We start from the raw sequence: 13,526 nt of genomic DNA, 5'->3' as shown, positions 1-13,526 counted from the left end.
TATTTTTTTTATACTACACATTTAGATTTTGATTATTTCAAGCCCTGCCAAAGTCTGGGAAGTTCCAAAGGAATGTGGATTGTTCTCTAAAAACACAACATAACAAAAGTAAATGATACCCACTTACATAAGGTACATAAATAGGCAAATTCATAGAGACAGGAAGTAGAGTAGTAGTTACCAGGGGCTGGGGGAGGGGAAATGGGGAGTTACTTTCTAATGGGTTTCTTGTTAGAGTTTCTGTTTGGGATGATGAAAAGGTTCTGGAAATGGATGGTGGTATAGTTGCGCAAGACTGTGTTCTTAATGTTACTGAATTGTTCACTAAAAAATGGCTAAAATAGTAAATTTTATCTTATGTGTATTTTACCACAATAAAGAAATGGTAAATTACAGAGCACTCTATAGAAGCATCTTTTTTTAATGAAAAATTTAAAAAATGGAAGCATAGTTAATTTACAATGCTGTTTTAGCTTCAAGTGTACAGCAAAGTGATTCAGTTACACACACATATATATTCTTTTCCAGATTCTTTTCCATTATAGCTTATTATAAGATACTGAGTATAGTTCCCTGTGCTATGCAATAAGTCCTTGTTGTTCTATTTTATATATATTAGTGTGTATATGTTAGTCCTAAACTTCTAATTTATCTATCTCACAATTAAAAAATGGTGCATTACAGAGCACTCTTTAGACAAATCTTAAGGATAGAGTCAACATATATGACAAGAAGGCAGGGTTCATATTTAAACATCAAGGAAATAAGTTAAATGTGAATCACAAAAACCTCGAATTCATCTGCTTTTTTCATTATGACTCTCTCCTACCTCTAAGAGTCTTTATACCTTCCAGCAATCTGTTCTGATAGATTTTTCCATCAGCTGTAAGAAAACACAGAATTCAGGTACTAAGATGATTTAAAAATCATTTCAGAAATAAGGCTTTAGAAATTTTTCCATATCTATCAACTTATAAAAACATTATGAAATAAAAAACTTTAAAAATGTGATCATTTTCCTTTCTCTTGGGCAAGTAAAGCCGGTATTAGTATTATTATTATTCAATCTTGCTGAAATATGCAGTATTTTAATTTTCTCATTCGCATTTCTAGTAAACTACCACACTTCCTTTTTCTTAAATTTCCTCGCTTAACATTAAGTATTCCAGTAGAATTAAGAGTAATGGCAGGCATTTCTCAGTGCCGCATGTTTCTTGATTTCCAAATGAAGAACTAAATTATGCAATAAAGATTTCTTAATTGTTGACAAGCGTTCTCCTCGAGTCTCAAACGGAACAGACATTCTTACTTAAGCACCCAAATCTAAGTTTCCTTGTAAGTTTTATTGCAGAGTTTCTTAAAAGCAGCACTACCGACATTTTGGGCTGGGTAGTTCTTTGCTGTAGGGAGCTGTCCTGTGCACTGCATGTCTTCTATCCACTAGATGCCAGTGGCACCTTCCCCTCCCCCACCAAGTTGTGACAACCAAAAATGTCTCCAGACTTTGCCAAATGTTTCCTCCGGAGCGAAACTCTCCCTATTTGAGAACCACTACTACATTGATATTTGAAAGGCTTACCATCAACCGGTTACTTTTTTAACGGCTCCAAGCGTTCCTCATCTGTAAATTCTATCCCCATGTTTTCCAGAATATCTTCTGTGTCACAGATATCAATGTCCTCCCCTACAAATAATAAGAATTATAAAATTAAGAATTTTAAAAATTATTTAAAGATTTAACATGTAAAAATAAATAATCTTTTCCTATGTAGCAATGATCTCAAGAGCAAATCTTCAACACAAACACATGTGAAAGGTATTATCTCCTCATCTTGTGGACAGCGTGATATAGTACACAATAAAATGTAGGGATATAAAGTGCCACTATAAATTAAAATGTTTTAGATAGTTGATCTTTAGTTATTGAATGGAATTTGTGTTAGTCTGTATACAATTACCTATATAAGTTGAAGCGTTCCTTCATCTACAGTGTTAACCTATATTTGGTCATTTAAACTCATATATAATAACTATAAACTCATATGAAATATGTTGTCGACAAATGCTTCATAGAATAAAATACTTGCTATCAAGATGTGCACTGAAGCACTGTTACTAAAATAAAGATTATCCACAGTTGAACCAACTCTGGGGAATTCATTATATACCATTCATGAACAAAAAGGAAAAATGCCTCAATCAATGACAATAGGTATAATGAAAAATACCATTAAATATAATTTAGTATAATTACTTATGTTCTTAGGTCTAGAGTATTTGTCACTCACCTATAATAGCTTTTACTCCATCCATTAGCTTATTGAGAACAATCTTTCCATCAGCTATTAGAAAAGGCACAATTAATACAAATGATACAGAGTCACAAAAAAGGTATAAAGTACTTGTTTATAACTCTTCGTCAAAAATCTACTCTTTCTATTGCATTTTATAAAGCCATATTTAATTTATAATTACTAGATTTCAAGAATTCATCCAATGAAATTAAGAACCACCTGTTTCCTGGATCATAGGGTTTCTCGAGCTCATATGAAGCTATACTGCTTCATAAGGAGGTCAAGATTTGATTTATGCCAGCCACAAAGTTCCATCAGTGGTCACCTCAAATGCAAAAGAGTTCATGCTTTTCATCTTCCATTTCTTTTCTCCAATATTTTCAATCACCATGATGATGCAAATACTTGCTATCTATACATTTGAGACAACTATTAAAGCTTTGTACCATTTCCCACCACAGGAAATATTCTTCCTCACTACTTTTTTGTCTACTAATTCATTCATTCATTAAGTACGTAAAGCATTGTTAATATGAATCAGTCTGCGTAGTAGGCTTTGGGGTATGTGGCAGACATTGCTTGTTGTCTAACAATCAGCTATAAATACCTACTATTATTCTTTCTGCTAACAGAATTCTAATTTAGTAACCTTCCTCCATGTGGCCACACACCTCAGGCAAGATTGGGCCCTTCATAAGCCTCAGGAAGTGGATTGTGCCAAACTAGACTCAAAGCTAGTAGAAAGAAGGGAGTAAGAAATTAGCGTGGAGGTAAATGAAATTGAGAACAGAAAAATCAAGAGAATCAAGAAAATGAAATGTTGGCTCTTTGAAAAGATCAAGAAAGTTGACCAGTCTTTAGCTAGGTTGATTAAGAAAAAAAAAGAAAAAAGATGCAAAATACTAAAATAAATAATGAAAGTGGGGACATGCTACAGACCTCAGAGAAATAAAAAGGATTATGTGAGAATACTATGAATAATTGCATGCCAACAAATTAGATAACCTAGATTAAAAGGATATATTCTTAGAAACATAAATTACCAAAACTGACTCCAGAAGAAATAGAAATAGACCTTTAAAGACCTGTAAGAAGTAAAGCAATTGAATCAGTAATCAAAAACCTCTCCACAAAGAAAAGCCTGGGACCAGTTGGTTTTACTGGTGAATCTGATGAACATTTAAAGAAGAATTAATACCAATTTTCCTCAAACTCTTTCGGAAAAATAGAAGAAGAGAAAATAATTCCTAATTCATTCTATGAGGCCCGTATTACCCTAATACCAAAGGAGGGATTAATGTAAAATAATTGTTTAAAATACATGACACCTAACATATGACAAAGGAGGCAAGACCATACAATGGAGAAAAGATAGCCTCTTCAATAAGTGGTGCTGGGAAAACTGGACAGCTACATGTAAAAGAATGAAACTAGAATACTACCTAATACCATACACAAAAATAAACTTAAAATGGATTAAAGACCTAACTGTAAGACCGGACACTATAAAACTCCCAGAGGAAAGATATAGGCAGAACACTCTATGACATAAATCACAGTAAGATCCTTCTTGACCCACCTCCTAGAATAATGGAAATAAAAAGAAAAATACACAAATGGGACCTAATGAAACTTAAAAGCTTTTGCACAGCAAAGGAAACCATAAACAAGACAAAAAGACAACCTTCAGAATGGGAGAAAGTATTTGTAAATGAAGCAACAGACAAAGGATTAATCTCCAAAATACACAAGCAGCTCATGCAGCTCAATATCAAAAAAACAAACAACCCAATCCAAAAATGGGTGGAAGACCTAAATAGACATTTCTCCAAGGAGGACATACAGATGGCTAACAAACACATGAAAAGATGCTCAACATCACTAATCATTACAGAAATGCAAGTCAAAACCACAATGAGGTATCACCTCACACTGGTCAGAATGGCCATCATCAAAAAATCTAGAAACAATAAGTGCTGGAGAGGGTGTGGAGAAAGGGGAACCCTCCTGCACTGTGGGTGGGAATGTAAGTTGGTCCAGCCACTATGGAAAACAGTTTGGAGGTTCCTTAAAAAACTAAAAATGGAACTACCATATGATCTAGAAATCCCACTCCTGGGCATATACCTAGAGAAAACCATAATCCCAAAAGAAACATGTACCATAATGTTCATTGCAGCACTATTTACAATAGCCAGCACATGGAAACAACCTGAATGCCCATCAACAGATGAATGCATAAAGAAGATGTGGCACATATATACAATGGAATATTCCTCAGCCATAAAAAGGAATGAAATTGAGCTATATGTAATGAGGTGGATAGACCTAGAGACTGTCATACAGAGTGAAGTAAGCCAGAAAGAGAAAAACAAATACTGTATGCTAACTCATATATATGGAATCTAAAAAAAAACGGTACTGATGAACCCAGTGACAGGGCAAGAATAAAGATGCAGATGCAGAGAGTGGAATGGAGGACACAGGGTTCAGGGGGGTGGCCAAGGGGAAGCTGGGACAAAGTGAGAGAGTAGCATAGACATATATACACTACCAACTGTAAAATACATAGCTGGTGGGAAGTTGCTGCATAACAGAGGGAGATCAACTCGATGAGGGGTGATACCTTAGAGGGCCAGGACAGGGAGGGTGGGCAGAAGTCACGGGACGGAGGGGATATGGGGATATATGTATAAATATAGCTGATTCAGTTTGGTGTACCTCAAAAACTGGTACAAGAGTGTAAAGCAATTATATTCCAATAAAGAGCTAAAAAACAAACAAACAAAAAAACCAAAAAAACCCCAAAAAGAAACATGTACTACAATGTTCACTGCAGCACTGTTTACAATAGCCAGGACATGGAAGCAATCTGAATGCCCATCAACAGATGAGTGGATAAAGAAGATGTGGCACATATATACAATGGAATATTCCTCAGCCATAAAAAGGAATGAAATTGAGTTATTTAGTGATGTGGATGGACCCAGAGACTGTCATACAGAGCAAAGTAAGCCAGAAAGAGAAAAACAAATACTGTATGCTAACTCATATACATGGAATCTAAAGAAATGGTGCTGATGAACCCAGTGACAGGGCAAGAATAAAGATGCAGATCTAGAGAATGGACTTGAGGACACAAGGTGGGGGGGCGGGGCAAAAGGGAAGCTGGGATGAAGTGAGAGAGTAGCATTGACATATACACTACCAAATGTAAAATAGATAGCTAGTGGGAAGTTGCTGCATAACATAGGGAGATCAACATGATGATGGGTGATGACTTAGAGGGCTGGGATAGGGAAGGTGGGAGGGAGTCGCAGGAGGGAAGGGATAGGGAGATATATGTATAAACACAGCTGATTCACTTTGGTGTACCTCAAAAACAGGCATAACAGTGTAAAGCAATTATATTCCAATAAAGAACTTAAAAAAAAGTCAATTTTGAAAAAGATATAAAAATTGAAAATATAACAGAGAAAAAATTTAGCTCACTTGATTAGTCCATTTTCTAGATTCTCAAATGTATAATGTTTTAATAATAGTACTTATTTTATTGAGTTTTTGTGAGAATTACATGAAGATATACATATGTATGCATGTGTATAAATATATACACATATATATCTTTGGGCATAGTGCCCAGCACATACAAAAGCATTATAAAATTATTGACTATTATAATTTAAGGAGAGAAAAGTAGTAAATGAAGGTTTATTATGCCATTAATAGTCTAAAACGCTCCCTTTGTATGCCACTTTTTGTCTTGATAGTAAAAGAAATAATTTAAGCAGAAACTTCATGTTAGTAGGAAACCCTAAAACCTATGAACCTTAATCTATAATATCAATGAACTGATACATATGAGCAATGAAAAAGTAATATAACATCTCCAGTAAACTGGAATGCTGGCCAAATAACAATATGAAATATTCATAATGGTTAATCATTAATTGTTTCTAGCATAGAATGAGAAGACTCTTTGGTCCTCTTTTTCTCCTGGATCTAGAAAATCAAATCAGACCAATATAAGTTTCTATATGAGAGTCAGCTACAGGTCAGTGTAGTGTGGATCATGTGCACTGGTTTCATTTGGCTTCCACAGTCACTGAAAGTAAATAGGTCACAGATAGAAAGATGTTGGGGACAAGGAATGATAAAATGTCTATTTGATCTGGATTTGGATTTTCTCATTCAGCTGATCATTGTACCGAATCTTGTCTTTACCAATAGCACCAAAACTCTTTCCTAATAGACACCTAGTGAGGAAGTCATTTGCTGAGGAGTGAGCTCAAGGGCTCTAAGCCCTAGGCCATTCATTTAAGATCAGAATTGGAATCCAGTGCCTTATAAGGAATTGTTTTTTCTCTCACACCAAGTCTCTAAATCATTCTGTTGGCCAGACCCTCAATAAACAATAAAAATGTTTTGTGACATAAAAACTTGTAGATTGCAAAATGACCATTTTAATTTGATCAGTTTCCTCCTTTTAATCATCTCAACCCATTTTAATTTTATTAGTTTTTCTTTGAGCTATAGGAAGAATTATACTAGAAAAAATGTTCTCTAGGTGGTTTTAGTTACAAACCAAGTGCTCTTCCCATTTAATTTTATTCCCTTCTCCTTTTAGACCCATGAAAAAGAGAATTTCTGCTGCTGACTCCTTCAGTCAAGATTATGGCCTTGGATGAAGTTAGTCCCATATTTCAATCACTTTTCTCATTATTTTATTAGAGTAGTGTAGTGGATGCTATTCCTCTTCAGTCCAAGGTAGTCATTCTCCCAGTAGCCAAAAGTATTGACTGCCATTGGTTCACTGCTTATTCTCTCTCTGGGAATTGCCTTCTTCTGAAAGGAGCTGTCTCACCTGAAGTTATGTTTCCTATCAGAGAACGTCCTGCATCCAAAGACTGGTTGATGTGAAGTACAAAGGCCCAACCTCTGTAGGATCAGCTGAGGCTCTATAGCAACTGCACTGCAGTTCAACGTCTTCCTCTACCCAATCCTGCTTCCTTCATTGCCTTACAGGTAACGTCTTGAGAGTATTCCCCAAGAAACCTCTTGCATACAGATCTCCACCACAGGGTCTGTTTCAAACAAATGGCAAGCTAGAAGGAAATATGCTAACGAAATTCACATGTATGTACTTCATCAATTCTGAAAAATGAATAGGGAAGTTAAGGAAACTCTCACTGTTTCCATCTTTCAAGTGAGATTTAAAGTTCCCAAACATTAGCCTGGAATCATGGAGACTTGCCCAGAAATATAGGAATCCATAAAGTTTCCAGAGTAGGAGAGAACAACATACTTCCTAGAATCACCACAATAGTCTTCCCACTGTGGTAGCAGCCATCTGTGGTGAAGGGAGAGTCACATTCACTGTTCCCTCTTCCCTTTTTAAAAAAAAAAAATTATTGGAGTATAGTTGATTCATGATGTTGTGTTAGTTCCCTATGAGAGGAGGAGGAGATGACTCTATTCACTTAAGAAAATTCCTGATGGCATCTTACAAATTTTCCACTATTTGCATTTCTCCCTTCTCGTCCTCATTCTTTTTATTATTTTAATCCTCCTCATTTTCCTCTTACTTTAACCTTTTCACTTTTTCCTCTTTTCTGCTATATTCTTTTTCTCTGCCCTGCCAGTGGTCCTAGAGATTTCCTTGAGCTTATCTCCACAGTGGAAAAAGCGGTCAAGAAGTTGATGAGACTGACTGGAGAAAGGACTGAGTCTTACTTTAGGTCTATTTCCCCTCCTTTTAATGTTTTTCAAAATGGCTTTTTGATTCCAAACAATCACAGTCGGTGGTTTTTATACAAAAATGCACAAATTCCTGTCCTCCTGAGGAGCTCGGTGATGTTTAAATGCTTACCATTCACTGGCAGATTTTGTGTCAGATCTTTAAGCTCCTTTTCTGTGAGGCTTATGCCCATGTTTCCCAGAACCGTATCCAGTTTATTGACATCAACGGTCCCTCCTTGGGAAACAGACACGTATATAAGCAAAATTTAAGGGATCCAGAGAGTGGCAAAACTACTAATTCCTGTGCATTATGGCTATCCTTTTCAGCATAAGGGACTGAGGCCCAAGGCCCAATACATCTGATAAAAATGACAACGAGAACCAGTAGTAGACAATAATTGAAACCCCTTCATGTAAATCTGGTTTTTTAAGGACCAATCTACACAGTAAAACATTTTGAAGGGGAAAATTAATTAATGTTAAGAGTATAGTCAATTCAATAGTGGAGATGACAAATCTTATTTTTTAACCAATAAGTAAAGTTTATTTTCTAATTGAGAGTTTAGATTATTTCCACTAATGAACAAATTACCTGCAAAATGAATCGTTCATTATTCTTAAAAAACCGAAAAATTACAGACAGGGACTTCCCTGGTGGCACAGTGGTTAAGAATCCACTTGCCAATGCAGGGGACAAGGGTTTGATACCTGGTCCGGGAAGATCCCACGTGCCACGGAGCAACTAAGTCCGTGCTCCACCACTACTGAGCCTGCGCTCTAGAGCCTGCGAGCCACAACTACTGAGCCCGTGTGCTGCAACTACTGAAGCCCACACGCCTAGAGCCTGTGCTCCACAACAAGAGAAGCCACTGCAATGAGAAGTCCATGCACCACAACAAAGAGCAGCCCCCACTCACAATTAGAGAAAGCCTGGGCACAGCAAGGAAGACCTGACACGGCCAACACATACATACATACATACACACATAAATACATAAATAAAACATTACAGACATAGGCTTCATTTATTTTTTTCCCCTAAGTTCAAAAAAATTCCCAAAGAGTAGGGGACTTCTTCCCAAGACACAAAAAATAAAAGTAAAAGAGCAAATTACAAATAGTCCTTGGAAGGGGTATGACTATAAAATCAATACATGTGACCAATGACAATATTAGCAATTACACAATTAGGGAAGTGTAGAAACAAAACACTTGAGCGATCTTATGTCCACTTGTATTTTACCATGATTCTTACCTCTGAGAGACGCCATACCATCCATCAGCCTATTTTGATAGATCTTTCCATCTGCTATAAGAAATTGCACATTTCAGGCTACAAATTACACAGAAGTGCATGAAGATAAAATAACAAAGCTAGAATTTTTAAAAGATATGGTTGATTATTTGCACCAGAAATGTCCAATTTTCTCTAAAATAACAAAATCAAGAAATAGAGAAGGTTCAAAAGGCAGACATGCCACCTATTCCTGAGCAATAGAGGCAGGTACTAGCGACTAACCCCCACGCTGAAACATATTCATTTCCATTTCTCCTTTTTGATTTACCTACTGCCTTCATTCTAGGACCTACTTTCTGTTTCTCATATTCACAGATTAATTTTTGGCCTCTTAGTGGACTCAAAAGTGACAGTATGAATGTGCTTTTCCTGATGGCAGGATTCATGCCTGCTGTATTCATTCCTAAACTTAGATGGAACTTCTTCTTAAGTTAGAACAAGGTCATGCTAAATATTTCTAGATACATATTCTTTCTGCCATGATCAAATAGAGACAATTTTTAAATATATAGGACTGAGTTCCTTTAAAGGCTATAGTAGTATTTGAAATTCTCACCATCTATTGGCAGATTTTTCAGCAGTTTTAACCATTCCTTTTCTGTGAGCTCTATCCCCATGTTTTCCAGAACATATTCCACATCACTGACATTAATCTCCCCTCCTTCAAAAATACAAAATGCAATCAGATGAAAATTTAAGGATGATGACCCAATTTCAAAACATGAAAAAAATAATCTCAGCCTGTTGCACCTGAACTTCACTGCTTGATGAAGAGCAAATGCAGAGCCTGACATGTCGAAACATACAATCAATAGCATTCATGTAAATAGATTCCTTAACTGCAGTAAAATGATTCACGTCATATTAATGGAAATAATGGTTACAAAAAGTGTGGACTCTCAACACAAGAAAATGAGGGTTACATAATTTTCTAGTGAACTGGGATTTTATTAGGACTAATCCAAATATTCTATCATCAGATCAAATAATGTTTCTGATCATCTTTAAATAACAGTTACACATCTTTATCAGCGCTTTACTTTACCATTCACTGCGTTAATCTATAATTTAGGGGTTTCCCCCCCAACATAGGAAAGGTGATATAATAATGTCAAGTCCAAAGACAAAGAATTCACTACCAAGATGCAGAACTGAAATTTTATTACTGAAATGGAGACAATCAAAAGTCTAACTCTAAGAAATTAGATAAATTAGATTTAAAAATTATCAGATGAAACGTAAAATGAAGATTAAAAATCTTCAAAATATAACTTTGAGTACAATTTATCCTCTGAGATTTATACTGACTTCTCACCTGTAAGAGCTTTCACTCCATCCATCAACTTATCAACGTTCCCATGAACTAAAAGAAAAGGTAAAAATAAGAATAATAAAACAACTCAGACTCAGAATGAAACTCCTATATTGTGAAAGTCCACCCTTTCCCATTGTGCCCCATGTCAACTTTCAACTTATAAATCCTGGTTTTCAGAGATTCTATATTAGATGATGTGCCCTATTCCCTAGATCAGAGGTTGACAAACTATGGTACAGTAACCAAACCCACCCACCACTCATTTTTATATAGCTCATCAGCTAAGAACTGCTTTTGCATTTTTAAATGGTTGAAAACGCTCAAAGAAGAATATTATTTGTGACAGAAAAGAATTATATGAAACTCAAATTTCAGCATTTACAAATAAAGTTTTATTGGGAAAAAAACACACTCTTTTTTGCTGTTTTGGCTGCATTTGCACGACAACAGCACTTGAGTAGTTATGACAGAGATCATATGGCCTGCAAAGCCTAAAATATTTATTATCTGGCCTTTATAGGAACATTGCCAAACTCTGCCCTACATTATGGAGTACACCAGAGACACTATACTCTCCTGAGTTGTTGAGGTTCACTCTGCTTTACAAACATGAGAGGAACCATTTATTGTTATCAGATATATACTTTAAATCAGCTACTGGGCCTATGTTTGATGAGGTAAAGGCAAACACACTTGAATGGCAAGTTAGTTACAATGAGTAATAGTTTCTTTTAGTCAAAGCAAATTGGGTACAAAACATTTAAGCAGAACAAGCACACAAAAAATCATCAGACTATTGTGATCATTTTCCCAGTTCCCAGTTGCGACTGATTACAATTCACTCTGTAAGAATCGTTTCTACACCCTCTATACATTCAATAATGATTAACTAAACCTGCTCAGCAAGCTTTAGACTACAGATTTCAAAATGCCCCTCATCAATGATAGAAAAACATTTGAGTTGTATGTAAAGGTCCAAGAAGTCAAGAAAATATTATAAATGTTCATACGAGTCAGGTCCAGCATCTTGGGCTAGCTGTCTACTTCTGATGTTGGCTTCTTCTCGTCCTAGTGTGAGTGCAGTTTCTCCTCTGATAAGTGTCCTTCCGTCTAAGCTGCAGCTAGTCCTTTAAATTACGTCCTTTTAGTATCCATAATCACCCAAAGATAGATTACTGAGATAAGCTTCAGAAACAAACTTAGAGTGTCCTTTTAAAAAAAACTTTGTTGGATTTTACATTACTGTGGTGCAACAGCAAGGAACTTTCCAGGGAGTGAATCTTAGTAAATACAGACCTCCATCAGCAAAACTGGCACTTAATATTTACTGAAACATAATCTGCTTCTCTCTAAAATTACTCTCATTTTTACCTAATGTAACCAGATTAAGGCTAATTTGTTTGCAAAATAAGTCTGGTCTCAAAAGAAACTTGGCCTGATCATTTATGTAACTATAATTGATCATATAGGCTTTTGGCTTTGGTGAAACTTTTATAAGGAGCCTCAGACTGGACTTTTAAAAGACCTTTCAGGGCTAGGAAAGCCATGCCAAGGGCTTGGGCTTATCACAGATTTTTGCCTAACAAATGTAGGCGAACTCCTCCCTTTTCAAGGCTCCCAAAATATCTTAAGTTTTCTTATACTTAGTTAGTGAGGTAGCCTTTCTAATTTATCTGATAAAGCTGCTGGGGAACCTAAGAGTTTCCAATATCTGGAGGGATCAGATAGAGAGAAAAGATAAATGTTTCAATCGTGCTTACAAATGTACAATTTACCAAATTTTTGCAAATCATAATTAGTTTGAAGGGAAGGTTTTCCTTACACCTGGAAAACAGGTTTGAACCAGTAATTTTTTTTTTTGATAGAAACCATAAAATTTATAACCATATTCACCAGTTTACTCAGTCCTATGTAACATCCTTTTGGTTAACAGCTTATGAAGCCATCAGGTTTCTCAGTAGGATTCCTCAATTTCAGCATTATGGTCTGAAAGTCAGAAACTTGTATTTATCCAAAAGTCCTTTTTATAAATCTTTTTTACAAAGGAAGCATTTTGCAAAGGCATCAGAATAAAACCAGAATCATCTTAAGACATAAGGCTTAAGAAGGCGTGTTTAAAATCTGATTGCACGGTCAATCAACTTGGTTATTGTTGTGCCATGCAACATTGTAAGATAATAACTAGAATTATGACTGATAACATTTTACCAGGACATATCAGAATTTTAGGAACTCCATATAATTTCTAGACTATCTATATTAATAACAATTACTATGCACTAAAATCTAACATTTATTATTCATTTGCCAATACTTCCTATATAACTTAATGTACCAAACGAACCTAGTTTATTTCTCTCTTTGGGATGTTTCAGGGGCTCTTTGAAGCATCCCAAAGTTAGCTAGAGGTCAAAAGGATTTCATCAGAATTTGTTTTAGGAAGTTTTGTCCAAAATGCCCCAAAAAAGGGTTTAGAACACTGTCAGGTAGGCTCACAGGTAACTGTGAAACAATAGTTAGTCACTCAGCCAGAGTAACAAGAACAGATCACTTAAAAGGTAAGGAAACTTAAAATCTTTTATCAAAGGGCAGTTCAACATTTTAAGAAAACTTGTCCTCTTAACAGAGAGAAAAGCCAAATTCAAGCTCTGCACCAGCTTACTTTCCAAAGTAATTTACTCAACTAAATTTATCTAAACTTAGTCAATCCTGATCATGCACAAAACTCTTTTCTTGGGGTCCACTTTCCACAAACCTTCTTACCACTTTCTGTATCATTACTTTATTTCCCATTCAGTCACCTGTAAGTCAGACCTACTTTCTTTCCCTTAATAAAGTGTAATTCCATTCCTCAGGCCTTCTTTACTGAAAACACACATCC

The sequence above is a fragment of the Hippopotamus amphibius genome, chromosome 17 (genome assembly GCF_030028045.1).
Source record: "Hippopotamus amphibius kiboko isolate mHipAmp2 chromosome 17, mHipAmp2.hap2, whole genome shotgun sequence".
Classification (NCBI taxonomy): domain Eukaryota; kingdom Metazoa; phylum Chordata; class Mammalia; order Artiodactyla; family Hippopotamidae; genus Hippopotamus; species Hippopotamus amphibius.
The sequence above is the reverse complement of the archived record's forward strand: the minus strand, read 5'-3'. Positions refer to the sequence as shown.